This window comes from Rhinolophus ferrumequinum, chromosome X, assembly GCF_004115265.2.
Source record: "Rhinolophus ferrumequinum isolate MPI-CBG mRhiFer1 chromosome X, mRhiFer1_v1.p, whole genome shotgun sequence".
Taxonomy (NCBI): Eukaryota; Metazoa; Chordata; class Mammalia; order Chiroptera; family Rhinolophidae; genus Rhinolophus; species Rhinolophus ferrumequinum.
In genome coordinates, this window is record NC_046284.1 from 120,255,328 (window position 1) to 120,270,598 (window position 15,271).

At 44.0% G+C, this 15,271-nt stretch overlaps 1 protein-coding gene across 2 annotated transcripts in view; it reads left to right on the forward strand.

Annotated features, from left to right (window-relative positions):
• Positions 1 to 15,271, forward strand: part of ANOS1 (anosmin 1) — a 515,987-nt gene that overhangs the window by 256,208 nt on the left and 244,508 nt on the right. The gene's annotated exons all lie outside the window — the stretch shown is intronic.

The following is a 15,271-nucleotide window of genomic DNA, read 5'->3' on the forward strand; positions in this document are numbered from 1 at the left end:
AAAAAAAGGGGGGGGGGATTGTTTTCTAAATAAGGAAGAAGAACAGCTCCAATTTTTCAACTCGTTGTTTAATGGACTGTCGCTTCTCGCGTTACCTGTGTGGTCGGCGTGCAGACACTGTCATGATTGTCCTTCCAAAGAAGAAAGCAAGAATGGCCAGCGTGACGAGTCCATGTGGAACTCTGTTTCCTTTCCATTTAGCAGCTGTGTCGAGTTACTTTCCATGCATTCATTTTTGCTCGTAGGACAAAAGCACGTGTGCCCTGAAGAACAGTTTCTGAAAAAACCACTGTGATGGGCATTACATGTGCAGTCGTTGACTTTGAGCTATTGTAGAAGGTTTTTATGTACAAATATGACGAATGATACTTAAAGCCTGTTTGTCGATAGATTGCATGCGGCTTTTCCATTCAACGCTGCTGCCTGCAGAGATATTGAGTACTGTAGCCCCACCTCCTGCCACGTTCTGGATTTCTGTGCCATTGCTAAATGTCGTCCAACATCTTATTTTATTTTAAAGACCAGCTTCATGAGTCTCTAGTGAGCCCATGACAGAATCAATAGGAAACTAATCTTCAGTAATGAGAGAGATTTCCCGCCTTGGAGAATAGGGAACTGTAGCATAAACTGCTATTAAGGACTCTTTGCCATAAACTACATTTAACCCTTTGAGCAAAAGCAAGGGAGGGAGGTGCCACTTGTCACAATGGGGCATTTGCTACTTCCATGGAAACGTGGGGGGATGGGCTTGGACTGCAAACAGTTCCCCATAGGATGGCAGGTATGGGACCTTTTGCGAGTTCCTGTGGCAAACCGCAGAGGACTCGCGATTTCCAGTTGTCTGCACAAGAAAGCATCGGTGACCAGAGCTTTCCTGAAATGGGTGGGGAGAGAGCATGGTTGGAAAAAGAATTCCTGGAGTAACGTTAGCTTGGATTTAGAAGAACAATCTTCAGAAACATTTTCAGGGAATTTCCTATTCTCTGCTGTCTCGTTTGGACCAAATTGTTACTGGATTATTTTCAGAACCCGGCCAAAATAATACCTTCTCTGGCTCCCTACAACGAGCATGTTTCCTTCTCTTTTAAAGTCCCAAAGCTTTGTACAGGTTGCTACCTAATTTCCTTTCTTATCTGGACTTCAGAGTCACTCAGGGTCATTTCACAAAAAGATGAAAGAAATGTTCCCAGAACAATGTGGTCTCCACACACCTTGTCTGGACGTGTGTTTCTGAGAAGAAATGGGATGGGTACCTCACTGTAATCAGGCACAGAAGATGCTGGAATAGTTTTCTGTTATCACTCAGAATCTTCAGCCTTTTAAGGCTCTTAGTGAGCCCTCCTCAAATTTTCTATAGTGTCTTCTTCACATCCATTTGCGACGCTTTAGACTTTTAAACTCCCCGTTGGTGGTTTAAGAGAACTGGAGCTTGTTTGTGACAACACTGGAACCGTCCGAGAGCGTTTGCCTGGTGTCCTTGGAGGGGTGGCTGACGATGTGTGTTACCTCTGGTGCCCGAGCTCCTTTGTGTAGCGGCCCCCTCATGATCAAAATGCCAAATCTGTGGGGAAACGTTGCTGCTGACTTATGCAGGTTGGAAGAAAACAGACGTGTCACCCGAGAATATGCAGCTTCCTGCTTTCAGTCACTTCATTGGTGCTGGGATGGACCGCTGTCTCCTCTTAGCAGGCAAAGGGCGAGAGCAGGGGAGGGGCAGACCTTGCCTCTAATGGGCCACGTGATAAATAGTTTCGGCGTTCGGGTCATGTGGTCTCTGTCACATCCGCTCAGGTCTGCCAGTAATCTCAATCCTGGGATGATCATTTTAAAATAAGACCGCTTTTGTTTGCACTAAAAAGATATGCTTGTATTATGTTAACAGTCAAGCAATGCAGAAAAATACAATTAAAAAAAAAAATCACTCCAAAGCTCCTCCCCCACCCCCCAGAAATCACTGTGGTCAACTAATCATTGTAACAGGCAGACATGCAGAGGGAAAGAGCCATTGATTGTTACTAAATGATAGATAGTTAGAAGAAAGCACGTTTAAAAATGGCTTCAAACTCACGCTTTGTTTTTAATAGCAAAGAGTATGTTAAATTTTACTTAAATTTAACCGAAACCAGAAATAAAAGAGAAGAAACTATTAAACGTGAGAGGAATAGTTCTTTTTTCAAAAGTTGTCATTTCCTAGAAGAGTTATAGCCAACTCATAAATTATGACGAAGGAGCACAAGATGTAAAAAATTGTTTTATTAAAACAAATAAATGTGGTGTACTAACTATGTATTTCAACGTAAGCCGTTATGTAATCTCTCTTTATTATGAAAATGAGGCTATTAAAAGACAACCTCCTTTTTGCACCTTTCCCAGTGACCCTCAAGTTTTTGGTTTGTTGTATTATTTTAACATATTTTTCTTTGCATGTAACCATAATTTGATTCCTGGATCTAAAATCATTTGATTCTTAACCTCAGTTTTTTGGATCATCCTTTCACCATTCCTGCGTTAACTTATTTTTACTCATCTTTTATGCCTGGAATTTGTCATCCAGGGATGTTTTGAAGACGAGTGCGTGGGTGCTATATTCTGCTTTTTCATCCTAGAGAATATCTATTACCTTTATAATTGAAGAATGGTTTGGCTGGGTGTAAAATTTGGGGAGGACACTTTCTTCCCCTTAAAATTTTGTGCTCATTGTGCTGTGATATTCTGGCACTCGGGGTGGTTGGTAGTCCTTAAGTCTAAACTCAAATTCTTTCCCATTTTATATAACACGACTATTTTCGGCTGGATTGACACATGACTCTTGTTTTTAAAGTTGGTGAATTTCCCCATGTCTTCATGCTGATAATTCTGCAGACAATTCCTTGGGAAATGGTGTCTTCTTTATGAACAGGTTCAAGCCTCTCTTCCAGAACAAAGTGTCACTTATTATAACTCTGAATGGAATTTCCCCATGTGCTTGCTCTGTTCTCTTCTGCAGGAATATCGGTTATGCTACGCTGGTCTCCCTTTATGTCGTGTGCGTCCAACCGGCTCCATAGTTATTCTGATACCATTCTTCTCTCCCATTTGGCTGTATTTCATTGACTCCGCTCTAGCATTTGTGCCTCTAAATTTACTCTGGTATAGTCACACGAGTTGTTTTCACTTACGTTGTGGATTTTTTTCTTTCCTTCCTATTTCTTTGCTAAGGTCCACTGGCTTGGTGGTGGTTGTTTTTTTTTAAATCTCTTTTTGTTGTTTCATAGCTTAAAAAATAATTTCAATTTGTATCCTGTATAATTTATTTGACATTCTAGAGAATGATTTGTCTAAAATCTGTGGTTTCTCTCTCTCTCACTCTCTCTCATAAGTTTTCTGGTCATATATACCTCCTTTGTAGTCTCCATATCCTCTCTCTCTCTCTCTCTCTCTCTGTCTCTCCCTCTCTTTTGGATAAATTTTCTGGTCATGTATACCTCCTTTGTAGTCTCCATTTCTCATCTCTCTCTCTCTCTCTCTCTCTCTCTCTGTCTCTCTCTCTCTTTTGGATAAATTTTCTGGTCATATATATCTCCTTTGTAGTCTCCATATCCTCTCTCTCTCTCTCTGTGTGTTTCTGTCTCTCTATCTCTCTCTCTCTGCAGAAGACCCACGTATACTCGTCCACATTGTTGTATCTTGCTGAACTGGACCTGCTGTTTGCTTAAGAAACTGGGAAGAGGCACCGAGGGGGGATGGAGGGGACACAGCAGAGGCTGTCCACAGCCTGCAGGGGGAACGTGTGGTCTTCAGCACCCTCTTTCCAAAGCAGCCATTTCTTGGCCCCGCACACATGTCTCCCGTTTCAAAATTCAGAGGTTTGGTGGGTGCACAGCAAAGCCGTCAGGAGCGGAGCTGTTATCATCGGTTCCTTGTTGCCACCCCTCCCTCTCCCAGGACTGTCATCTCAGGTGGGCTTGCTGAGCGAGGAGGGTGCTTGCACACCTTACACTACCGGGCAAAATGGCATCTCCTCTCTCCCCTTCACGCCGTCTGCTCAGTCAAGTCTCTGGATCAGGTTTTACACCCTCGACCCTGTTGACATTTGGGGCTGGTTGTTCTCTGTTGGGGTGGGGAGTGTCCTAGGTTTTGTAGGATGTTTTAGCAGCGCCCTGGCCTCAACCCACTAATGAGACGCCGGTAGCCCCTCCCAGTGTGACAACCAGAGCACGTCTCCTGGTGATTGCCAGGTGTTCCCTAGAAGGGGGGAATGCCCCCAGTGAGAACCGCTGCTCAAAGGAACATTTCCTTCTTTCTCACACCCCCTCAAACGTACATCTCAGGCCTCTAATCAAAGACCTTTGAGATGGACCTTTCAGGACCTGGCAGTTCACTGGAGGGACTGTATCCTGTGAGAGATCCAGCCTCACACTCCTCGGGCCAGGCTTCACAATACTTGTCAATTTGCTCTGTCATTTGTGGTTTGGAGTTTTTTCATTGACGAATATTTCAAGTCGTTAATTATTTATATTTTGTTGTATTGGGCAGGATTCCCAGGCAGGCAACAGGTGGAAAAATGGTCTCACTGGACCTTTTCAGCTAGAAGTCTCTTGCTTTTTTTCTTCCAAAACATAACCCTGAGCTGTTTCTGTTAGTGTCTCATCTTTGGAGGGACAGAATGGGACACCGAGTTCCAAATTATAATTTTTGCACAATGAATGAGGAGAATAAATAGAAGTCAAAATGCTTCTGATAAATTGTGTTTTAAAAGGCCAATTATCCATCTCAGGAACGGAGCGTTATAGAATGAAAACCTATCATTGGTCTATTGTGATGGAGTAAAATATGTGTTATTATTATTTTTTAATTCATAAATCTCTTTTCTCAACCCTAATAACCCTTACTACGACTGATAGTGAAGTTTGGGCCTCCATTCAGGAAGCTTTAGAATAAGTAAACATTTTAAATTTCTCCCTATATAGAGGCCAATTACAGTGTAACAGTATAGAGATTCTAGACCGCAGGAACGATTATTAATCTTAGGATTCTTACATATTGTAATCAAACTAACTGTATGTGTGGGTCTGTCTTTGCATAAACCTATAAAATACACCATTTTTTAAAAAAAAATTTTTATTGGGGAAATGGAACAGGACTTTATTGGGAAACAGTGTGTACTTCCAAGATTTTTTTCCAAGTCAAGTTGTCCTTTCAATTTTAGTTGTGGATGGCGCAGCTCAGCTCCGGGTCCAGTTGCCGTTGCTAGTTGCAGGGGGTGCAGCCCACCATCCCTTGCGGGAGTCGAACCAGCAACCTTGTGGTTGAGAGGACACGCTCCAACCAACTGAGCCATCCGGGAGGCAGCTCAGCTCAAGGTGCCGTGTTCAATCTTAGTTGTGGGGGGTGGAGCCCACCATCCCTTGTGGGAATTGAGGAGTCGAACCAGCAACCTTGTGGTTGAGAGCCCACCGGCCCATGTGGGAATCAAACCGGCAGTCTTCGGCATTAGGAGCCCGGAGCTCCAACCACCTGAGCCACCAGGCAGGCCCCTAAAATACACCATTTTGAATGGGCCAATAGAGTGTGAAGCCCCAGCCTTCAGAGATTGGCAGCTTCCATTTCCTGTCACCTGAGATACTTCTTTTAGGAACACAGCTGCCATGTTCTGAGGAAGCCCAAGCTGCCCCATGGAAAGGCCCGTGTGTCAATGAACTGAGGCCTCCCGCCACCAGCCCCAGCTAAGTTTCCAGTCAATAGCCAGCACCAACTTGTCTGCCAATGAGTGTATCCTCCAGCGGCTGCCTGAGTTTCCCCACCTGGTATTACCAGGAAGAGAGCTGAGTCATCACTACCTAACGCTGCTCAAATACATGAGTACTTACTATTGCTTTAAGCCACTTGATGTTTGGGGATGGTTCTTACCCAGCAGTAAAATACTGGAACACTGCTCAATAAACATCACTCAGGTGAGTGATTAGGGAGACTGACACTGCCAAAAATCTGGACTTAGGACAGCAAGGCAGCTTTGCATTATTTGAAGCATTTCAACAAACACCTAGACAACGGAGAGACAATAGTAAAACGGTTTTAAAAAAGAGGAAGGAAAAAGACTTAGACAATGGAGAGAGACTGGTAAATTGTCTTTAAAAACAGAAAAGTAAGACTGACAAGAAAAAGATGTACTGATAACACAGTTAGCAGACCAACCATTGTGTGACCTCTATGAGACGGCTTTAGCAGACTGTAACATGAGGTTCCTAGTGCCATAATTAAGAGGTTACCTCTATCACGGCTATCCACGTTAGGGAGACAAGCTCAGGAGAATGGAAGTTCCATTTGGGCAGGGACAATCTTCTCTCTGCTGGCAATTGTATTCTGAGACCTTAGGACAGTGCCAGGCACGTAGTAGGTACACAATCAATGTTTGTTGAATGAATGAACAAATGGCAGTTGGCCGTAGTCTATCCTTAGACATGGTGGATGCTGCTCTAGATTCTTTGTATTTGTTTGGCCCATGTGTTTTTAAAAGGCAGCCCACTGAGAGCAGGCAAACCCAGGAGTCTTTGATCTAATCCAAGATGTTTCCCATTCACTTATAAGGAATTTTACACTTTCTATCGGGAATGCTGTGTGCCCCAAATCTCACATGGTTGTGTAAGAGTGATTGGAAATTTTATCTTACATGGTCAGAAACTCCAAAACTTCTCCAGAAATAGACTAGAGGTGCTTTGGGTTGACTTCCTTTATACTCGGTTTCCCTGTGTGGTTGCAAGTTCTAATAAGCAACAAAAAGGTAAATAGTAGGAGTGACAAGTGCCTTATTCGGCAGGAAACTCAGATGGTGAGTTAGCACCAGGAACAATGGTTTAAGTGCGAAAGCAATAAAAGCATTTTGTCTGGTTATGTAACAGGCGTTGTATTCTCATCATCGTAATAAAAGCCCGAGACAGCTGTTGGAGGTGGCATAGAGGACGACTAATTGGTGACGGTGGAAGGAATCCATCTCTGTTTATGACACGTCAGTTTGTAGGTGTGGATTCAGTGGTGCCAGCATCTAGATGGTTCCTTAGCAAACAATAGCAATTTGGGGTGTGACTCAGGGAACTGGTGCACGGTAGACAATCAAATGAGTCAAGCACGACTTTTGAAAGTGAAAGTTCAGGGCCTAGTTAACTAAGACATGTCTCTTCAGTGGTAAGGTATGGGAACAGGCTGATGTTTTGCATGCCCTGACGCCAACAGCTCCGATTAAGAGAACAGAAATGAACAAGACGCAAAATATCTATTTGGCACAAGGATTATTTTAGGCTGGTTAATCTGAAGAACCAGTATACATGGAGAAGCTGTGAAAACCAAGTAGAAGTTACCCTTTGTAAAAGACATGTACATTTGAGGGAATCTCCCTTTATAAGGGTGTCTCCTGAGCTGTACCAGGAAGAGGGGCATGACCTTATGTCTAGACCCTCTTGTCAGTGCAGAAGATTACAGGGTAAAGCTGCATAACAATCCTACTCTTGTTTACTGTGCTTTTCCTGGTAACCCCCGAACACTGACGTCCCCCCGCCCGACATCTTCTTTTGTCTTCAGCTGAAGACGGTATTTTAGGTGCTTTCCATCATTTTGGCAAGTTACTCAGGTTCCCTGGGCCTCTCCCATGTATATAGGAGGGAAACATGTTAGTGAACTTTAGTTTTTCTCCTGTTCATCTCTTTTATTACGGGGATGTGTCAGCCAAGGACCTGGTAGTGGAGAGGGAGAATGATTTTTCCTTCCTTACAGAACCATAGGCTCTACCATACGGCCTAGGTGTGCAGTAGGCTGTACCGTCTTGTTGTGTGTACGTACACCCCAGGATGTTCGCACAACGACAAAATCACCTACTCACCCGTTTCTCAGAACGTATCCTCGTCGTTCAGTGGTGCGTGGCCTTACGTAAAGCACCCCGTGTACACGCATAGTTCCCAAAATGTGGCCTCCGAGCCCATTTCACCTTACCAGTGTTGGAGTTAACAGTGACGTGCGTGGGTGGTTTATCTGATGTGAAGTCTACGTCTGTGTACACCCCACACCACCATGCTATTTACTCTCCTGTGGGTTTAAAACATAATGCAGATATTATGTGGGGGTTATGTTGTTTGGTTTTGCTTTTATTGAGAGAGAAACCTTAAAACAAGAGAGGGCAAACTTTTTCTGTAAAGGACCAGATAGGAGATATTTGTAGCTCCGTGGGCCACGCAGACTCGGCATGGCTGAGGGAGCAGACAGCAACCACCTGGAATAAGTGAATTGGCTGTGTTACAATAAAACGTGACTTAGAAACACAGGCCCGGGCCAGTGCCGAGTGAGTTAGCACACTCGCTTAAACTGCTTCACACTGTGGTGTGACGATTGCAGAGGTGACCTAAGGGCCGGCTTTGACCCAGGGAGGGGAAAGCACAACAGAAAAGCGCTGAGAGAGGCATCCTGAAGCTGTAAAATAAATGTGGAAGGCAGGGGTGAAGTGTGACTCCCCAAAAGCAGGGGTGAAGTGCGACTCCCCGAAAGCAGGGGTGAAGTGTGACTCCCCGAAAGCAGGGGTGAAGTGCGACTCCCCGAAAGCAGGGGTGAAGTGCGACTCCCCGAAAGCAGGGGTGAACTGTGACTCCCCGAAAGCAGGGGTGAACTGTGACTCCCTGCGAGAATTAGCCCAGCGACTTGACATTACGTGTGGCATCACTGAAAACCTGAGTACGTTAGCGTCATCTAAACAGATAATCCAGTGATACTGAAAGGAACCCTTAGTTTGGTTTAGATGCTGTCTTGACTACTTGACAAATTAAATATTTTTTAAAGCCAGAGGAAGTAGAAATAACTTGCATCAAGTACTGTGTTACTTTTCAGTACCGATCATTTTCCTAGACTTTGAATCCTGAAATATTTGGAGCCCATTTCATAATCAGGGAGGACTTGTAGGGTTAAAAAAAAAAGAAAAATCAAGGGCGCTGCTCTCTTCTGTGGGTTTGAATGGGTCAAAACCTCAGCCTGGTGCATAGGTAACGATTACTGGTTTAATGACCCACAGGTACGGGAGAATAGGGTCGTGCATATTTTGCGGATAATTCTCAGAGCCATTTTCATCTGAATGATGTAACTGGTGGCTTCTCATCTGTAACATAGCAAAGAAACCAAAGCTAATTTGACATTGGTATGCGTTTCCAAGGGCTGCTGTCACCAAGTACCACAAACTCTGTGGCTAAAACCACTGAAATCTGGTATCTCATCGTCCCGGAGCCCAAAAGCCCAAGATGCAGGTGTCGGCAGGGTTGGTTTCTTCTGAGGGCTGTCGGGGAGGATGTGAGTCCTGCCTGCCTCCCAGTTTCTCACAGCCTCTGTGATGCCTTGGTTTGGTGATGACTCTCTCCCTACGTCTTCACACCTTCGGCCTTCTCTGTGTGTCTGTCTCTGTGTCTGAATTTCCCCAATTACAAGTATATGGGTCAAACTGGATTACGGCCCACCCCAATGACTTCATCTTAAATATACGAAAGACCCCATTTCCAAATAAGGCCACCTTCACAGGGACTGGTTAGGATTTCGGTATCTTTTGGGAGGGAACAATTCAACCCATAACAAACTCTACTGGGGGAAACTTGACTTCAGCTTTGAAACCCTACGCAGCACTGCAGAAAAGGTTGTGAAAACAAGAGAAAATTTATGGTCAATTATAATTCTCGTACTAAATCAGCCTCAATTTGCATCTTCGCAATTAAAATCGCGACTCTGAAAAAGCTGAGATTTTTATACTGAATACTTTCTATTTATGTTTTGAGTGTTCTTTTGCAAGTAGAAATTACATCCAACTTTCAGGGGAAAAAAATGTGCATATTAGAGAGTTAATCCCTTTCTGGCTTAATTGTTTCTGCATGGAGAACACCTTAAAATATTTTATAGAGATTTTAACAAATCAGCTCACTTGTTTGCCTCTTGGGGTGGAGATTAAATAGTTAAAAATGTGTAAACAGCCATCAAAGCACCAAGCTTTTATATCCCGACCCCAAATCAAATCACACTAGCTGTCAAATGATCTGAAATACTGACTAAGATCTTTGAAACAGATTGTCCCTGAATGTGAAAAATGAGTTACATTCTAATCTTTAAGTCTCCAACTTCATCCTCCAGCCACATCCCCAAATGCAGGCAGATTTTAAAAACAGGTGTATTCCTCATTTCCTTAATATCCAGTAATGTCAAATCCATACCACCATTCACGGAGCTATGTACCATACAGGATGGCACCTTGGGCAGGGAGTGTACTGGAAATTTTGATCAGTTATTATTATTACTCCAGTTCAAGCAAAAAACCAGACAGACATGTTGTCATTTTCATCAGGCCTGTGTTGTCTGACCTTTTTCTTTCTATAACAAAAATGAATAAAGTCTGTAATGGAGTCTTTCTGGACCTTATTTGCCTTCCGTGTAAGAAAATGACGTGAAGGTTTCTTGCAGTGCTAAGATTTTTGTATGGCTCCGGGTTCTCCGGAGCAACAGAACCAATAAGATGTGTATATATTCAGAAAGAGATTTGTTAGAAGGAATTGACTCACACGTTATGGATACTGGCAAGTCCCAAAGTCTGCCGGGGGGCGTCCACAAACAGGAGATTCAGGAGAGCTGATGGGTTAGTTCCAAGTCCAAAGCCTGAAACCCATGAAGAGCCAGTGTTTTGATTTTAAGTCCGGAGGCAGGACAGAAGCCCCAATTAGAAGACTGCCAGGCAGGAAGACTTGTCTGTGATTCCAGGGAAGATCAGCCCTTTTTGTTCTAGTCAGGCCTTCAACTGATTGGACGAGGCCCACCCAAGTGATGGAGAGCAATCTGCTTTCCTCAGTCCACCAAAATGTCAATGGTATCCCGCAACACATTCCCACACACACCCAGAATAATGTTAGACCAAATAGCTGGTTCTCCCTGTGATCCAGTCAAGGTGACACATAAAATCAGCCATCCCAATTTTAAACTGACATTTTGGGACAGCCTCAGAACTCGACCCGGTCCCGTCTTCCAGTGGGTGACCCATCCGTAAACCTTCATGCCTGGCCTCCGTAGGGATGGGGGTGGCTCAGCGTTTGCCTCGTGGGAGAATTTACTTGAGAAATACCAACACCATGTTGAGCACTGCCTAGGGATGGTGTGGAAATTCACTCTGTGGAAGGAGAATTCTGAGGGTGTCACGTTAGAGGCTGCAGGTCAGTAGGAATGGCTTACAGTTTATCACTTGAATTTGGCATGCATGAAATTCCGACATAGCAGGCAGGGATTGGCAGGGATGATGTGTTGTCTGTTTATTTCCTTCCCAGCCTGTGCCCGATTGGCCCCAACTATCTGTCTTTTTGGGCAGCTGCTCATTCTCTCTTTGTTAACACAAAGACGGCCTTTCTTTGTGTTTGTCACAGCGGGGCGTGACTGGTGATGTAGGCCTCTGCTCGTGGAATCCCATTTCTACTGCCGGCCGCCCGTGCTCATTCTGTGGACATCATACACTGTGAATAAGTCACTGATAAATTCAAGTCAACACGTCAGATATAGAAAGGAAAAGAGGACTCAAAAGAACGAAGCAAGGGGAGGGAGGACTGTTCAGAGTGGGGTGCAAATACCAGGGGAAGCGGCCACCAAGTTGCAGAAGCTGGAGAAAGAGAAAAAAAACATGTAACATCTCAATAGAAGGGAGGAAGAAAATGTGGGCAGGCGGATAAAAGTGGAAAAGTACCAAGAAATTATTAAAAGAGGGAAAAGATACACCAAAATGAAATGAGTGAAAATAGAATGGTAATTTCTTTTCGGATGGTAGTGCAGAGAGTCTGGAGACACAGCCCTCCTTCTCTGGCTCCCAACCTGATGACGGCATATACAATATTTCTGCAGGCCTCACTCTCCTTTCTACGTGTAAACGTGACACAGCAGGTGTCAGGACCACAAAAGATTTGGAAACCAACGTTGTGTGGATCTGTAGCTCTGAAATGAACACATTTACAAGTATTTTGAAATAAGAAACACGGTAGCACCATGGAGGAAATACACTGGAGGGATTCCAGCGTTACCACGTTTATTCAGGCGTGCTTCAAAACAATGTTGAGCTCCCTGCTCCCGAACAATTGTCTTTTTCCGAGAGCTGCACTTCGGTGATACGCTTTGTTGTGTTTGTAAAGTGAACTCTGCAAGCATCTCTTCAATGACTGGGTGTGTTGTGTGGTGTGTGTGTGTGTGTGTGTGTGTGTGTGTGTGTGTGTATGTTGTGTATGTGTGGGGATGTGAAGATGAAAGAAAGCTTAAATCTTCCCTGTGGTTTTATGCCGCTGCTACTGTTACCTTGAAGTTCACACATTGTCCAGTCAGGAGAAACCCTCTTTGACTGAAAAAGCAATTTTTTTTAAAGCACTCCGGCGTCTTCTGCAAAACATGTTGAATGCTGTTTTTTGTTTGTTTGTTTGTTTGGTTTCCAAAGATGATAGCTAATTGTATTTTGGTCTCTTCGCTGACATTTCTTATCACAGTTGGGTCTTCCTTAATTACCTTAATTTCTCATTTCACTCACAGTTATCAATCACCTACATTTCCTCCTTATTAACATTTTTTTCCTGTCTACACAAAGCTGGGCTCCTAAGTGATTCTTTTGGACCTATTCAGATGTTAATGTCACATCTAACTGCAGTACAGCATGTTCTCAGCAAAGGCAGTGGGAGCTTTTTCACTTCTAAATTGTGTTTGTTTTCGTTTGGTGAGTATGAATGATCGAATGATCGAGTGAGGCCAGAAACCATTGTAGGTCTAACTGGGCACAGACTACTTGTTACCTGCAAGGAATGAAGCTTTGTTTCCCTTTGGGAGGAGGTATTGCTGAGAGATGGTGTCCTGTTTGGACCACATGGGATTTTTCTGGATGATTCTGTGAGGTGGGCAAGGCCCGGATCACTGAACGGCATGTGAAGGGTACAAAGAGTGAGCTTGTGTTCATTCAGATCTGCTACATTAATTTAAGAATACCAATTCCGTTTCTTTAATATGGAGTTGTACCAAAAAAATGTATCAATGAAAAAGAGTTTAAATGACACTTTAGATGATCTGCATGCAAGCTTACTAGTTACCAGAGTAAGCTATCTAGTTACCAGAGATATACATAACACACACACACACACACACACACACACACACACACACACACACAGGGGTAGGCTGCTTCTAACGTGGTCTCCAGTGGTCCCCATCTCTTGGTATTGTAAAGAAAAATGCATTGGACAGTTGTGAAAATAGTAAGGAAGATTTTATTCAAGACTATGGTGCTAGGGGAGAGAGACAGAATGAACTGCACTGAAATAAGAGCGGGAGAGGTTTTAAGTGTGGGGTGAGCTAATGGAAGAGTTTGGGAGGGTATTGGGGAGAGGTTGGTCACCGTGCTGAGGCCGTCTGTGTTTACTAACGGGTAGGAGTTAGACTCCTACCCTCCCAGAGACTGAGAGAGAAGGCGCCCACCTTGGGCTGATGACTACACCCCAAAGGCAGGTTGCCCAGGTCCTTGAGAAAGACTTTCCTGGGTTGCACAACTGGCCAGAGACTGGGAGAAGGTGTGCGTCTCCAGGAGGCAGAGAGTTTGCTCGTATTGTTTTCTAAAGTAAATATTCTCAGGAACGGGAGGTCAGGGACCTAGAGTCAGGAGGAAGTCTGTCTGGAGTTCATCGAGCTGAGGAGAACTTGGTCTTGGGGATCCGTATTTGTACCTTCCTGTAATCTCCTCCCCTGGAGTGTTGCCCACACCTACTCACTGGCTGCTAACACACACAGGATGGCGAAAGTGATGGACGGTCCCATCAAGATTAGGATACAGGAGACTGTGATGTCTGTCTTGCGTGCATGCTTTTTCTCTTGACTTTGGCTCGCCTTGGTAGCTCCCTCGGATGCAGCAAGTTGCCATGCTGTGAGCCGCCCTTGGGAGAAGCCCATGTGGAAAGTTAATAAGGGCATTTGGGGGCCAGCAGCAAGCGAGGACTGGAACCCTCCCCGTCCCCACAGGCACGTGAATGAGCTGGGAAATATGGCCATCCTCAGTTGAGCCTTAAGATGGCCATAGCCTCCATGGCAGGTTGAGTGATGTATTGAGACACATGCATTGAGACGTAATTCATATGCCGTACATGTCACCTACTCGGAATATATACACGTTGCGATGGCATTTTTTAGTGTAGTCACAGAGCCATCTCCCCAGCTTCCCATTTTCAGGACCCCAAAGGAAATCATGCCTGTTGCTATGTAGCCCTTGAGCTAAGGGTGGTTTTTACATTTTTTAAGTGTTAAAAAAAAAAAAAAAAGATGCAAGGAAGAATATACAACATCCTGAGAGAGACATAGGTGGCCACAAAGCCTAAATTCGGTGCTATCTTGCCCTTCTGAGAAAGTCTGGACCCTAATTTGTAGATTGTGAACATTTTGGAACATTTGTTTACTTTGGGTTCCCAGCCACATCCAAAGACCTTATTTTTGGTGAATTGACTGACAGTAGGTTGTAGACACCATGACACGTCACCTCTTTGTGCTTTATCAGTGACTTCCTGGGCGCAAGGACACTTGTCTGCTTGGCTACAATACTGTGCTCATGATATTGTCTAATATACTATCTATATTAAGATTTCCCACTTAGTCCAATAATGTCATTCACAGCTATTTATAAAAATGGAGTCTACTTTAGTCTTCATGTCTCTAATTTAGTTTCAGTGTACAGCTTCCCTGCCTTACTCCTCCCCCCGCCCTTTTTTTGGTCTGTCATGACCCGGCTGGTGGTTTTGTTGAAGGTCCCACAATCTGGGATTTACTTGCTGTCTTCTTTGAGCTTCGAGTTGGGTTAAATATTTTGGCAAAAATACAATATAGATGAAGCTGTGTCTTTCCCATTGATCATTCCAGAGCACATAGTATCATTTTGTCCCATTGCTCGTTATACTGAGTTTGATCTCTCGGTTAAGATGCTGTTTGTCAGTTCTCTTTCTTGTAAAGCTACCTGTCTTACCTTTGTAATTAATGCAAATGTGGGGTGATAATTTGAGACCAGGTCCCCACCGACTTTCACCCAATGCTTTCAGCATCTGTTGATGATTCTTTAGTTCCTTTTAAAAATGATTAAAATGCTTTAGACTCATGGATTTAAATAAAACTACTGTTATAGGTAAAACAACAAGAACAAATTATGATTGCAGCCTGGAGAGAGACTCAGAAGAAGGGCGTCCATTGAAACCACTCTTGAGGCAAAGATTCTGTGAGATAATACAAGTTTGTTCCC